Source organism: Canis lupus, chromosome 1, assembly GCF_011100685.1.
Source record: "Canis lupus familiaris isolate Mischka breed German Shepherd chromosome 1, alternate assembly UU_Cfam_GSD_1.0, whole genome shotgun sequence".
Classification (NCBI taxonomy): domain Eukaryota; kingdom Metazoa; phylum Chordata; class Mammalia; order Carnivora; family Canidae; genus Canis; species Canis lupus.
Genome location: NC_049222.1, coordinates 64,235,270 through 64,249,598, shown reverse-complemented (window position 1 = coordinate 64,249,598; position 14,329 = coordinate 64,235,270). Strand labels below are relative to the sequence as shown.

Genomic DNA, 14,329 nt, shown 5'->3' with positions numbered 1-14,329 from the left:
TCAGACATTATCTCATTTCATTCTCATTACAATTCTTTGGAGTGAACATTCTTACATAGGGGGAGAGAAAACTGCCACTGAGCAATTAAGTGACTTGCTAAAGGACAAGCAGGACCTGGATGGAACTCCTACTTGTCTTACTCCAAAGCTTGTGGTTTCCCCCCAGTATCAGAGACTTCCAAATTTCAATTGTTTACATACTTTCTTCTTGCTTTGCCTTATCACCACTTGTATTAGTCTCCTAATATTTTTCTCGTCATTAGCTTACACTTTAAGTTTTAATTACTTATTTTGGAAAGGAAATTCTATCGCCATTTGATATGCTGGGTATGCTTTTTTTTAATATAAATTTAGAATTCTTGTATGACATAGAATCCTCTAGCTCACACATAATAAGGTATCTTTTGTGAGAAAAAGCCCACTCCCCCACCCCTCCCAAAGATGCTGGTGTGACTTGGCTCTGAATGAAGACCCAGGGCTTGGTGAGCAAAACTCAGACTATACTTTAGTCCCTACTTCAGACAGGTGCCTTGGAGCAGGGTACAAGCTACATAGCTTTATGTGGCGGCCCTGAACATACCCATTCAACTTTAAAAAAACAAAACAAAACAAAACACCTGCCTGACCATGTACCCCCCAGAAAGAATCTAGCACTCTTTTGGAAATGCTGTATTCGACAGCATAAGGGGGGGCCCATCAGTGGTCTTGACATCTGTAAATTTCCCTTTTAGACTCCTACTTACGTATGGGAGCACTTAATGAGGCATGAGTCATTCCACAGAATGGATTTCCTGGGTGTTTAACGCATCTTTAAGTGCGTGTTAGATGGATAGATTTACACCCTGGGATATGTAAATGCTGCTTCTCTGGTCCATGAGTCTCCACCGTATCACAACGAAGTCTGAACAGCTCGGGTATCCCAGGCCCTGCCCTTGATATGATTATATCATGACTCTGTGATTCATTTACTGCATATTTTATCAGAAGTTTCGGTATTTCATCAATTCAGAGCTGTCAACATTCCAACAGACTCAGGATGGAGCTTTTTGAATGAGGCTTTTGGAATGTGGCCCTCAACCCCGTTTTTACCCTATTTACTGTATTCCTACTTATTCAGACCCTGCCAATTACTTCCTCTTTAGATATTCATACAAGGAGCAAAGAGTATTCTTTTTTTTTTTTTTTTTCTGTTTCTGAGTGGTAACAAAAATAAAGTAAATCTGATTACAGTCATTACCTTTTTTTTTTTTTTTTTAATAAGACAATGTGTTACAGTAGAAAGAGTAAGGACTTTGGAATAAGACACACTTTGAATCTGGTATTTGATGGTTTCTAACTGTGTAATCTTAGCCAAGTTAATTAACCTTTCTGTCTCCCTTTTTTAAAGGTAGATAATACTTTCAAGTTTTTCCATTGCGGCCAAAAACCATAGAGGACCCACAGCACAAAGTGGGTGCTCAATGAAAAGAGTTTCTTTTCTCTTTTCATAATGACTTTCAATTTGTTAAAAGTGAAGTCAGATAAGCTATTTAAGAGTTTTGAAAAATACGTTTGATGTACCACTGGATCCTATCCAACTCTTTGGTGTCTGGTATTATTTAACTAACCGGCGATTTCCTGCTTGCTAGCAACTACTTCTGCCCAGATTAAAAAATAAATATAAAATAAAATATAAAATAAAATAAAATAAAATAAAATAAAATAAAATAAAAAACAAAGGACTATGAGTTCCCATTCTCGCATCATAAGGTCTAGCCTTTTTCTTCCTTGGTTGCTAGGGTCACAGCCTTAGAGCAGCAGCCTCTGTGGCAATGAGAAAAACTTTGCTTAGAAAACTGGCATGTAATCAAGTCTCCTAAACAACTGCTGCCCGGACAGGTTAGGAAGATTTTTTTAGAGAGAATATGTCCCAGGGAAAGAAAGAAATTACGCTCAACTACGGCTTTGCGATTTATGTTGAGACTCTGATGATTGTGTTTAGTTCCTAAGTGGAATGAAAGAAACTCTCGTGTCAGGAAGACAGAGGAGGCAAACGCAAATCAATATTGCAGAGGATGCTCGAGGAAATGACTTTTCTTCCTTCGTGGTATTTTTGATCTGTGAATGATGCATCTTAGCAATTTAACTCTCTTCCTTTAGAGCAAAATTAATATCCCAAAACTGGATTTGAGAAAGCTCGAAGTAGAGATGGAAAATTTTCAAGAAATTAAGCAATACAAATGAGCCAGCAGAGTCGATTGAAATGATCTGATTATTTTTAATGAAGTCACTTGTAACCATTTGCTCGAGTGATATTTTCAGCTTCAAACCTCTAATTTTAACAGGTACCTACTCTGATTCAAGACAAACAAATCCATACCGCAGACTCAAACTTTTTGAGAACAGCATGCTGCCAGAATGAAAAGTCCTAGTGTATAAAACGTGCACTCCTGTTCACTGCTTTTGAGAAGGTGTAGAATGAATGACTTTCTGGCTATAATTCGAAAGACTTCCTCACAGTCAGTATTTTGAAAAAGAAGAAAATGAAGGTGCACCGATGAGCAGATCAAAAGGTTCAATTTAGCTTTTGCTAGATGCTTGCTAAACATCCTTTCACTTCAAACCATCCCACCATCTCAGGCTAGGATGACGAAACTTGGCATTTCAGCCCTGGAACTGAGCTCACTTCCTCCTCTCAATTGTGTAATCCTTGGGGTCTTAAAGCCATGAAGGACCTGAGAAATTATACTATTTGCTGGGAAGTTGCAGAACTAGATGGAAGTCTCGAATTTCCTAAATTTTACTGCGTCTCTTAAAATATTTTTATCCTTCCAGACAGGACAAATCAGACACTCTTGTCCTATTGACCTTATAGAGATCATCATTTAAGCAAAACGTTCTCCCTTTTTTCCTTCCTTCCTTCCTCATCTGGAACAGGCTATGATTACTTTTATTGATTCGCTCAGACATGCCCCTAACATAAGGGTTCAGGGAAGATTCTCTTTTTAAGAGGTGTACCGGGGTCTGGGTTATTATTACCTGACTGACATCCCTTTTCTCTTTCTCCTGATAAGAGGAATCACCTGGCCGTGTGATGTTATGTTGACTAGTCACAGTACTTGATCTGCCTCAACACAGCGGTTTAGAAAAGGGGAAAGGCCCTGATTCCAGGACGGGGTTGGAGGGGGGTGATCAGCATCCCTTTGGAGGAACCTGCAATGAACCTCAGTGGAAGAGTACGTCTCTGTCTGAGGGGGAATAAACTGCAGACTGAGGAAGCCTGCAGACAGGCCTGCTGGCACCTCTCCGACCATATCAGGGGGGCATGTCTGGGAGGGAAGCAAGAACACAGAAGAAAACAAGTCAGAAAAACAGTACAAAAGGAAAGATAAATCCCTGATGGATTCACACCCCTTGCATCCTTGGATTCCACTGGTCCTGAAACGAGCAGCCCATCCTTAGATTTTCGAGCTCACCAGCCAATCCCTTCCCCTTTCTCCTCCCTGAGCCAGCCTGGGTTGGGTTCTTGTCACTCGGGTTTAAAGGAGTTGTAACACAATATTATTCTTTCTTTGCATCCTCAAATTCTCTACAGCTCCCTGCACTTGTTACCACACAGAGTCATCATTCTCTACGACTCTAGGACCTAAGGAACCGTGCCTCTTCTTTTCTGTCTTCATTTCTGCTTATAAAATTCAGCAGTGTGTGTTGAGGCCCCGAGGAACCACTTGTGGTCTTCTGCTGATAAGCCACACATGCCTAGGGAGCCTCCTGTCCTCACAGCTGAGCGTTCTTTCTCTCCAGATGAGAGGTCTGTCCTGCTCCTTCTCTTGCAGCCCACTCATGCAGCCCACTCATGCGGGTGATGAGCCGAAGAACGGTTCTAAAGTGAAAACCTTAAAACAGGTTTTGTTTCCCAGCATAAAATGACTAGAAGCTGAGAAACAAGGAGCATCGCTGTGGGTGAAATGATGCCGCCCCCCCTTCAATGCCTGAACCTCCCTCCAAAACGCGTGAATGTGACCTCATTGAGAAAAAGGATCTTTGCAGATGTAATTAAGTCAAAGATCTCAAGATAAGGTCGTCCTCGTGGTTCTGCTGTGCTCTAGATCCAATGACAAATGTCTTTATAAAAGCCAGAAGAGGAGACACAGACACACAGAAGACTCTTTGCCTATGTCTACGGGACTAGGCCCAAGGACTGTGTGGGGCCACCAGGAAATGGAAGCAGCAAGGACAGACTCTTTCCTAGGGCCCCCAGAGGGACAGGGGGGCCCTTTCGGTACCTTGATTTCAGACTACGACCTCCCAAACTGGGAGACAATACATTTCTGTTGTTTATGGTGATTTCTATGGCAGCCACAGGAAATGAATGCAAATGTATAGAACAGGAATGTGAAGATCAATTATTTCACAATCAGTGAATGGATAGGTTGTTATTTTTGTCACCGAGGTTCCCAGCCTGGGACACAGCCCTGATGTGCCCTTGGACAGAGTTAATTCTGGAGCAAGAAGAGGGAGGGCAAAGTGCACACAAAGTGGAGATGAAAGGGAATTACCTCCACCCGAGTAGGGAGTGGTTTTCAAGTATCAGCCAAGTCTTATGAGGGGATCTCTTCTTTCTCAAATTCTTCATTAGGAAACAAGTATATTCCCTTCCGATCAAATTGGTAATCTTTTCTTGAGGTAGTGAGCATGAGCTCTGTCATCAGGCGGGCCTGAGTGCAAATCACAGCTTCGGCCTCAGCTCTGGGATCTCGAACTGTCTCTGATCCAAGCAGAGCAAATGAGACTTCTGATCAGTGTGAGAAAGAACCCTTTGCTCTCCTCGCGTAGATTCAAATGTGAGAAGAATGTAGTGTTAGGAGTCACTGATGTATCCTCTGACCCTGAAGGGACATCTGGTGTTAGAATAAAGCCAACCAGAAAAATTGAAACCGAGATTGGGAGAGAAGTAAGACACTGGTTACATGATTTAGGATTTCCAATTCTCCTCTGCTGTGTCCTCCAGACTTTTTAGTTATGAGAGCCAGTAAATCACATTGTGTCCAAGATACTTTATCCAGAGCACGTTGATACGCAATGTAAAGCCACTTAATGTAATTCTTGAAATGCAGCATATATGTTATAAGTATTAGTATCCTATTAGCCTGGAATTCCAACAATGAATTTCCAAAGAAAGTGTCTTAAGGTAGTGGTTTTTCAGCCTTGACTGCACATTAGAATCACCTGAACAGTTTTTAAAAACTCCTGATGCCCAGTAGCATTCAAGACCGCTTAAATCTGTCTCTGAGAGTGAGACTCAGGCTTTGCTATGTTCTTAAAGCTTCCCCAAGTGATTCGAATGTGCAGCCAAAGCTGAGAACCACTGTTTTATGGCTCACAAACAGGATTTGCAGGGCAAGGGGGGGAAAAAGAAGGCTTTTACTTTAAATAGCAACCCTAAGTATTGCCTATTTATTGTGTCAAGATTTTGAAGTTCACTACCTCTGTGGAGACAGCTCCTAATCTTGTTTTTGCTCCCTCTGGCAAATTGTTGCTAGTTTTCTTTAGCAGAAGTTAAGAGAATATCTTTTTAGCCTTGGTAGGCTGTGCTCATTTATTTTTATTCCGTGAAAAACCCTCCAAGCTTTTGAGCTCGTTATTTTATTAGGGACTAATAAATTTAACTTGACCATACACACTGCTCAAAAGCTTAGTGCTCCACATGAGGCAGGCCAATGCACTGTTATCTTTGAAGCGTTCCACTTAGCTTATGAAAGGTTTTAGTGTTACATTAATACTCAATGTTAAATTGTGTGCAAATTATAGATTTTTTTTTTTAGGTCCCAGCTTCTGTGACCATATAACACTGAAGATCACTTATCATAAACCCTGGAACCTTCTAGAATAGTGGGGATTTGAAGCTAGCATGTGGCAAAAGAAAGAACTCCGAGTTTAGGGTCCTAAAAAAAGATTTTCTATCACTACATAGGTTTGTTTGCCAAGCTGAACTTCAGTTTTTCTCATCTGTTAACCTAAGCGAGTATTACCTCACCTATAAATCTTACAGGATAAATAAACTAGAGTTATTTGTATGGATGAGTTTTGTAAACCAACAATAAGGATAAAATACGAGTTAGAATTTTTGGGAAGAATAGGAATCCTTTACATATGTTTTTTTTGCCTGCATGACTTCAAATAATAAAGATGGTTAATAAAGAGTAAAGTAATGCTTATCTAAAAAGTCTAGCCTTCAGGATGAAAGAAGAATTGGACCTGCGAAAAGCATCCGGGTCTATGGCACAAGTGTCATCTCTTTCTGTTTAACATCAGTATGTCAAAGGGAAAGGACTTTAATATTTGTAGGCATCTGGAGGCCAGGCAGTTTTAAAACATCATTTATTAGCCTAACATTTATTTGAGTACTGCATTGGGCACTTCTCATCTAGACCTCACAACGAGGAGATGAGGAACCCAAGGCCAGCTCGGGGATATTAAGAAATGTAAGGCTATCTGGCAAATAAGGAATTTAAAATCAGTCTAACTCTCCAGCTATTTGTCTGCAATGATCCCCAGTTCTAGCATAAAACAGTTTTTCATCTAAAAAAGGATAGGAAACATTGATGTTTGTCACACTCCCCTGCCCCTGCAATTGTTTATTTAGAAGGTACCATTCAATGTGGGAATTGTGCTGGTACAGATTCCTTGTTCATCCTCACCAAACCCTTTGTCAGGTTTTAGTCTGTCATCATAGCATCTCCCTGATGTTCTCATTACCAGAGTAGTACTGCTTTTTTAGAGACACTGGCCTCTATAAAAGGACAGGATTTAATAAAATGTATACATTCTTGTTCTTCAGTACCAATACTTTTAAGAGTTTTGGATTTTTTTTTCCCCTGAAGTGAAGTGGAATGATCAAGTCGAAGAACTGAATGCGTTTGACTATTAAATTTGTTTTAGAGACCATACTGTGAACATGAAATATTATAGTATCTCAGTTTCACAATAAAGATATTTTAGGCTTAGGAAATTTCAGAAATGGAAGAAACTTCTATTTCGGGATTAGTTACAACCATTTATTTTATCGGCAACGTCCAAATAGTCCTATGGGCTTCCAAGGAGTGTAGAAAATAATTTATCTGATAGAATACCCTCCCCTGCATGTTAATAGGAAAGGAATTATAATGCTAACATGGCACAATCTCAGAATCTTCCCAAACCTAAGGAAATATGTGTCTTCCACACCAAGCTCAGATACTTATTAAGTCTCTTTGATCCTCAGGTAATAAATCAAAATTGAAAATAATTTGGTTTTCATGTTCTAATTATGCAACTTAATTCTTTTCCTTAAATGTGATGATTAATGTGGAAACCTTCCCAGGAACTTTTGGGAGGAGAAGAAGTTTTTTTCTTATTTTTTCAAAAAAAGATTCATAGAAATCTTAAATGAAATGCAGTCTTACTTTAGATTCATCCAAAGGAAACCAATGCTTTATTTTTTTTTTTAAAGCATGTACAGAAACACCTGGCCCAGAAGGTGATTACCATATCAACAATGTCACAACAAACTTTTCAGAAGAAATGCTTTATGAATACATGAACCATGTGTCTGCCTTTTTCACATTTAATGGGCCTGTAATCTTAATATAGGTCTCAAAACCATCTTTTGATTGAACTACTTCCTCCCCCCCAATTAAGGCATTAAAATGATCTGTGAATTTGCTCCTCATAGCTACCATGTTCCGCCTGCTTCTAAATATCTTTGTTTTTGGAACTGTAGAATATGTACTGTTCCTTTCAAAATTTAGATTCATCAATAAAGTGGTTTCAAACTTATTGACTCTTATTTGGAGACAAATTATTTATTTGTTTATTAATTTTTAAGTAGGTTCATTCCCAGCATGGAGCCCAACACAGGCCTTGACCCTCATGACCATAAGACTGAGACCTGACCTGAGATCGAGAGTCAGATGCTTAACCAATTGAGCCACCCAGACACCCCAGGAAAATTAACTTAAAAAGTGAAATATACTGGCAGTAATGTCTAAGTATCTAATCATAAATATAAGAAAGGAATTTGTAGAGAAATGCAAAAAGGAGAATTTATTCTTCATTGAAACAATCCAAAATAAGATATTAATGACCTTACTACTAGACTCATTCTATGGAAATTATGAAGAATTAGTAAGTTTCAAACAGGTGCTATTGCTGATACATAACCTTGTACAGAAACTGTGCTCCTGACTCCTTATCTTATTGTGAATAAAATATTTGCTTTTGCATTCACTTGTCCAACTACAAGAAAAAAAATGCTCTATTCTCTGCCTTCTCTACTCCAGATTTATCTTTAAGTAGACTATTTCTTAAGCCCAAGTATTCCTTAGAATTCTCCCATTTGAATGTAGGGGTTCAGCTGGGTATTTGAATTATCCATAGATAGTCACAGATACAAAGAAAATTTAATCTTCTATTAAGTCTATATTTATGAAATATGTCTTCTCAATACAATTCTCCTCTTACATGGTAGTCTCACACATGGGGGCAGGTGAGGGTAGCTGGGCCCGAACTGGCTGCCTCTGGCGGTGTCAAGGACATTTTTTTTTTTTTTTTGATATTTTTAGCAGATGTTTTTCTGGAATGGCTGGTGATTGTAAAATAGGAAGAACTAAAAGAATCAAAGTCAAAGTAGGTAAAGAGGATGGACTGGGCAGGGGCTTGGACTGGGAGGCAGGAATGGCATATCAATTAAATTTCCAGACTATTGCTTATGAAAAATAAGCTGTCTTCAGATCGTTTCTAGGACATGGCTGTACATGGTGGTCATGGACCAAAGAAAATGAATCCAGATTGATGTAAAACAAAATCATTTTATCAGGAAGATCCTGTGGTTTCTAAGTCAGGATCATAAAGAGTTATCATAGTCACTATTTGTGGGACCACACTAAGGTTTAGAATTTATAATCCGCACTCCCAATTTTTATAAGCTATGTATATCCTATTTGTTCATTTACCTAGCAACCATCTCAGGCATGAGCAAGTCCTTGCACTAAAGGAGTTGATAATTCAGTGAATAAGGTAGCTAACAGGCTTATGAAGCACTATAATATGAGCTAGAACCTGATAGTTACATAAAAAAATAAAAGTCTGCTGAAGAGATTTACATGGAAAGAAGATTATAGAAGGATTCAGTGTGGATACATTATCTAAGCAGCTCCTTGAGGGATATTTGGAAATTCATTAAGGAGAAAGGAGAAAAAGGAAAGAATGGTTGGAACAATTCTATGGGCAAGTGTGAGACACGTCTGGGTCTTAGAGAACAGTGTGATTTGAATTGTGTAGAGTAAGAAAAGTGTGAGAATAGATAGGAAATTACCTTGGAACCAGATCAAGGAAAAACTTGCATCTCGGAGGAAGAGTTTTTGTTTTTATATGTCTTTTATTTTAAAATGCCTGTTACTGAGCACTGGTATCAGGAGAGCTACTTTATTTGTAACACATCTATCAACCCTCATAATGATTCTTTGAGATAGATATTATTCTATTTAATAAGTGATGAAATGGACACTCAGAAATTTTGCCCAAGATTATAAAGCTATTTGGAGACAGATCTTGAACTCAAACCCAGATTTACTTATCTAAAATGACTGTCCTTTTGTTTATATCATACTCTTGGATTTTGTTCTTCAGGAAATGGAGGGCTGTTGGCTACTTCCACAGGAAGGCATATCATGACCATAGCCATTCTCTTGAATGATCACAACTATGCACCAAGGACAATAACCTTTCAGTAGTGTGGAGGACGAGGATTAAGAGTTTAAAAAAAAAAAAAAAAGTAGCCCTAAAGCAAGGGAAGTTTTACCCAGAAAGATGACAGTAGAGACTAAGTCATAGAAGTAATAAGAATGCACAGACAATATAACTTGTGCATTGAATAGAGAAATAGATTTTGGATTCTAGTAAGCTACTGCTAGACCAACATTCCTGCAAATAACAACTGTAAAGTTTAGGCAAAATACAAAAAGTCTGAAGGCACTGGAAAGTGAAAAAAGGCAGGAAAAGTAGAGGGGAGTTAACACTTGGAGGAAGAGAATGGCATACTGCATGTGGTATATAAAATTCTCATGAGAATGCACTGACTTTCTGGTCAGAAGAATAAAAGAATGGGGTTGAAGGCAACCGTTGATGCCGGGAGGTAAAGGGGGACCACAAAAAGGAGATAGCCAGAGGGGAAGATCCCCAAATTCTGTGTATAAATCTGCCTAAATCTCTGGCTGTGTCCTGAAGCACACATGTACAGAGCTGACTCCATGTAGTAGAATGAGGAATTAAAGAACCAAATGGAGATTTGAACTACTGTTCAAGGGACAGAATTTGACATGCAGTTTGAATCCAATGAAGTTAAACTGCCTACTAACACTAATAAATAAACGAGCGAAATCTTCAGAATAGATTCTGTTGTTCAGAGTACGGTATCAGAATTCCAAGTTTCCGCAATATTAAAAATGGCAATATGCAGGGTAAAGTTCACATATGAAGATTCAAGAAAATATTACTCATTTAGAAGAGAAAAACAATCAGCTGAAAGCAACCTTGCAGTAATTCAGATTTTAGAGCTAGCAGACACTAATATAATATAACACTGAATGATGGGAATAAAAATAACCTCACTGTAAATGAAAAGATAGGAAATATCAGCAAAGAAGTAAAACTATTAAAAAAAAAAAAAGAACCAAATGAGAATTCTGGAAATAAAAAAAAAAAAAAAACAAGTATCTGAAAAACAGCAGCCACTGCATAGGCTTTATAGCAGATGAAGATGGCAGAAAAATGAGTAAAAATGAGGAGAGCAATACAAAGTATGTAATCTGAAGAACAGAAGGACTGAAAAATAGAAAATAAAATGACCAGAACCTTAGGAATTTGTGTTATTATATCAAGAATTTTAATATCCAAAAGAAGATGTGTTTAATACATGTGATGGACTATTACTATTCTATGGCTAACTACACAGCCATAAAAAAAGATGAAATCTTGCCATTTGTGACAACATGGATGGACCTAGAGGGTATCATGCTAAGTGAAATAGGTCAGTTGGAGAAGGACAAATACCATATGATTTCATTCATTTGTAGAATCTAAAAAAAAGAACAAATGAATAAACAAATAAACAAAAAGTAGATTCAGTCCTGTATATACAGAGAACAAACTAAAGGTTGCTAGAGGGAAGTAGGGTGGCATGATGGGCAAAATAGGTGAAGGGGAGTGGGAAACACAGGCTACCAGTTATGGACCACTCTGTAAGTCACAAGAATAAAAGGCACAGCATAGGGAATATAGTCAATGATATTATAATAGCATTGTATGGTGACAGATGTGTGGCTACATTTGTGGTGACAATAGCATAACTTATGGAGGATGTTGAATCACTATGTGGTATGGCTGAAATGAATAGTCAAATACAGTTTTTTAAAAGTTCTAATACCTTTGCAGTTGTAATCCCAAAAGGAGAGGGAAAAGAATTTGGGTCAGAAAAAAAAATTTTGAAGAAACTATGGCCGAGAATTTTCCAAATTCTGGGAAAAGATATACAAATTAAAGCAGGATAAAAATGAAGAAAACCTGATGCAGACACTTCATAGACAAGCTGCTAAAAAGCAAAGGCAAATAAATATTTCAAGATGGACTGCATCAGAGACAATGTAGTTGAGATTACTTGCTTAAAATCAGCACAGCAATGAAGTTGAAAAATAAAAGGGGCAGTAAATGTGAATTAGCCCTATTTCTTTATTCTACGTGTGTTTAATGGTCTATTCCATGTTCCAGGCACTGTACTCAGTGCTGGACAGAGACTGATGGAAAAATCAAGTTTTTGTCTTTCTGCGTCTTACATTCTTATGGGGGATTAAAAAAAGATTTTAAATATTTACTTTTTAGTAATTCTGCTTGAAGTCCTTACGTATATTGGGTCAGCATAGCTTGAGAGATACTCCAGATGCCATCACGGTTAGGCCTTCTCTTTCTCCAAAAGTAACTGGGCACTGACCTATATACAATGATTATTTAGATTCTCTTGGTACAATTTCTGTCTACATTTAGAAATAGGTTGATGAATGGAGTGTTAACGCCAAGCAAAGCCAGTTGGATCTAGGTAAAAACTCACTGGGCAATGCCTTGATTAACCGCCTCATCTGAAAACCTAGCCCTCTGCTTTGAATGACCAGACATTTCTGGGGATCCATGGATTTCATGCATTGAGTGTTGATTTATGCTCACTAAATGTCAAACAAAATTAGGGCATACTTACTTATTAATTTAGAATGAGGAATAATACTTCTATAGACTAGAATAGTCACACGGGCATATCTTCCCCGTGGTAAGGCACTTGGGAAGCCAAATCATAATCAGAAACCCATTTTAATTTTCCACAAGAAATCACTGTGATGGGGACAGGTAATATTCAACGTGTCGATCCTCAGTGCCCTTTCTTCCAGGAGGCAGACATGCATAAAATATAATCAGAAGGCAGCTTGGTGGGCAGAAAGTCAGAACAAGGGACTTCGATGAATGGAGGTTCTAATAGCATCAGGATAAGATAACCTGATGTATTTATCTCACCAGCTCACAATGGTCTTGTTATTGACATGGAAATACTTAAAATGCTCAGTCTCACTTCCCACTGGACTGTGCTTGCGTGGGCCCTGCCACCATCTGTGCACTCATTCTCCTTTTTCTATTCTTCCAATTATTTCCACTACTGCACATGCATGCTCTGGATATATTGAAACGTTCAAAAAAGCTACATTCTAGTCCTGCTGGCATGAGAGCTACCTGCTGTCTTTGAGGTGACTTTTTATTTCTTGGCTCTTGAACATGTCAATTTGGTAGTGTAATGCCCAAAAGATTATCTTATTTCCCTCACTTTTGTCATTGGTTCTTCCAAAATTCAGATGTCCCTCTTGACTCTCCCATGCAAATAATACATAATAACCACGTCGGCAATCATCATCAGAGACACATAGTTGGAAATGATTTGAAGTTATACTCTCTTTAAGATGTCTGCTTCCTTTTGGGTATTGTGATTGTATCTTTCTTGGGCTTTTTTTTCTTTTAATCCATATATTCATAAAGCTTAAAAGTGACCTTAGAGATCATCTGATTCAAAAGTGTCTTTTATAGGAGAGGACGGTTCTGCCCCAGAGATTTTTAAGCCATACAGTACGTAAGTTGTACAGCGGAAAGCAAAGTTGGGGTCCAGTGACTTCAGCCTCCCCCATTCTCTGCTGCCTTTGGGGCATAAGACTTTAAGAATTAGATTTCCACAGAGATTTACTCTGTATGCTACAGGCTGGTAACTTCATCTTTTGAATATCTTACCATAGGATAAGCACAGAAGAAGAAGTAAGTTCAATCTCATCAATATTACTGTTAAGTTATGTGAATTTATCTAAAGTGAATTTCTGCTGTACCACAAATACTAAAGAAGGGAAGAATTTCTCCTTTACTTAATGCAAAGCAACCTGTATTACTTGATTCTGGATTTTTTCTTTTCCTTAACAGTTTTCACATAAAAATTGTGTTCCTGTAAATAAGACCTTTATCTATTCCAAAGAGGCGGAGTGATTCAAATGAAATCTCAGCACAAATTATATAATCAATATGCATAAATATGCATAAATTACGGGGAAAAGGTGAATATTTATTTGAGATACAAATGGCAGTCTTTATATGAGCTTTGAGAATGAATGGCAGTTCTAAGAAGAAGAAATTTAAAGAAAAAACAGTAGTAGTACCTACTTTTTGTGTCTCTCACTGCAAGGCTGAAATTCAATGGATGCCCACACATTATATATAATTTGAAGTTGATAAAATAGTTTCTTTCTAAGTTGTACTGGCAGTAAAACACGCAGGAACCTCCCTTTGTCCCATTATGTGATCCTTAGGATGGAAGGGCAGGTCCAGTTGAGCCCATTTGTAGGCCTCAAGAGAGTCACACTTAAGCAACCTTAGACATGTTCATTACATTATAAACAGCCAGCATGAGGGAGAGCAAATTTCTTTTAGTATGTGTGTCTATATAGCTCTTTGGTTACACACACATAAACATACACACACACACACACACACACCCCTATTTCATTCTGTTCTCCCTCTGCTGTCCATGAAACAGCATGTTTACCTACTTGTTTTTAATACTATTTATTTTCTTATCCTTTTCTTCTCCAAGGTAAATGATTCCTATTCCTTTAACTAATGACTTAGGCCAGATTTCCACCTCTTTCTTTCTGATGCCCTATGAAGATGACCCAACTAATAACAACAATAACAAATAAAGGAAACAGTGTTTTAAAAAGGAGAATTTGGATAATAG

General features: G+C 38.1%; 1 protein-coding gene across 3 annotated transcripts in view; it reads right to left on the bottom strand.

The window, feature by feature from the left end:
* The window catches only part of NKAIN2 (sodium/potassium transporting ATPase interacting 2), a 950,393-nt gene that overhangs the window by 185,620 nt on the left and 750,444 nt on the right, over positions 1-14,329 (bottom strand). The gene's annotated exons all lie outside the window — the stretch shown is intronic.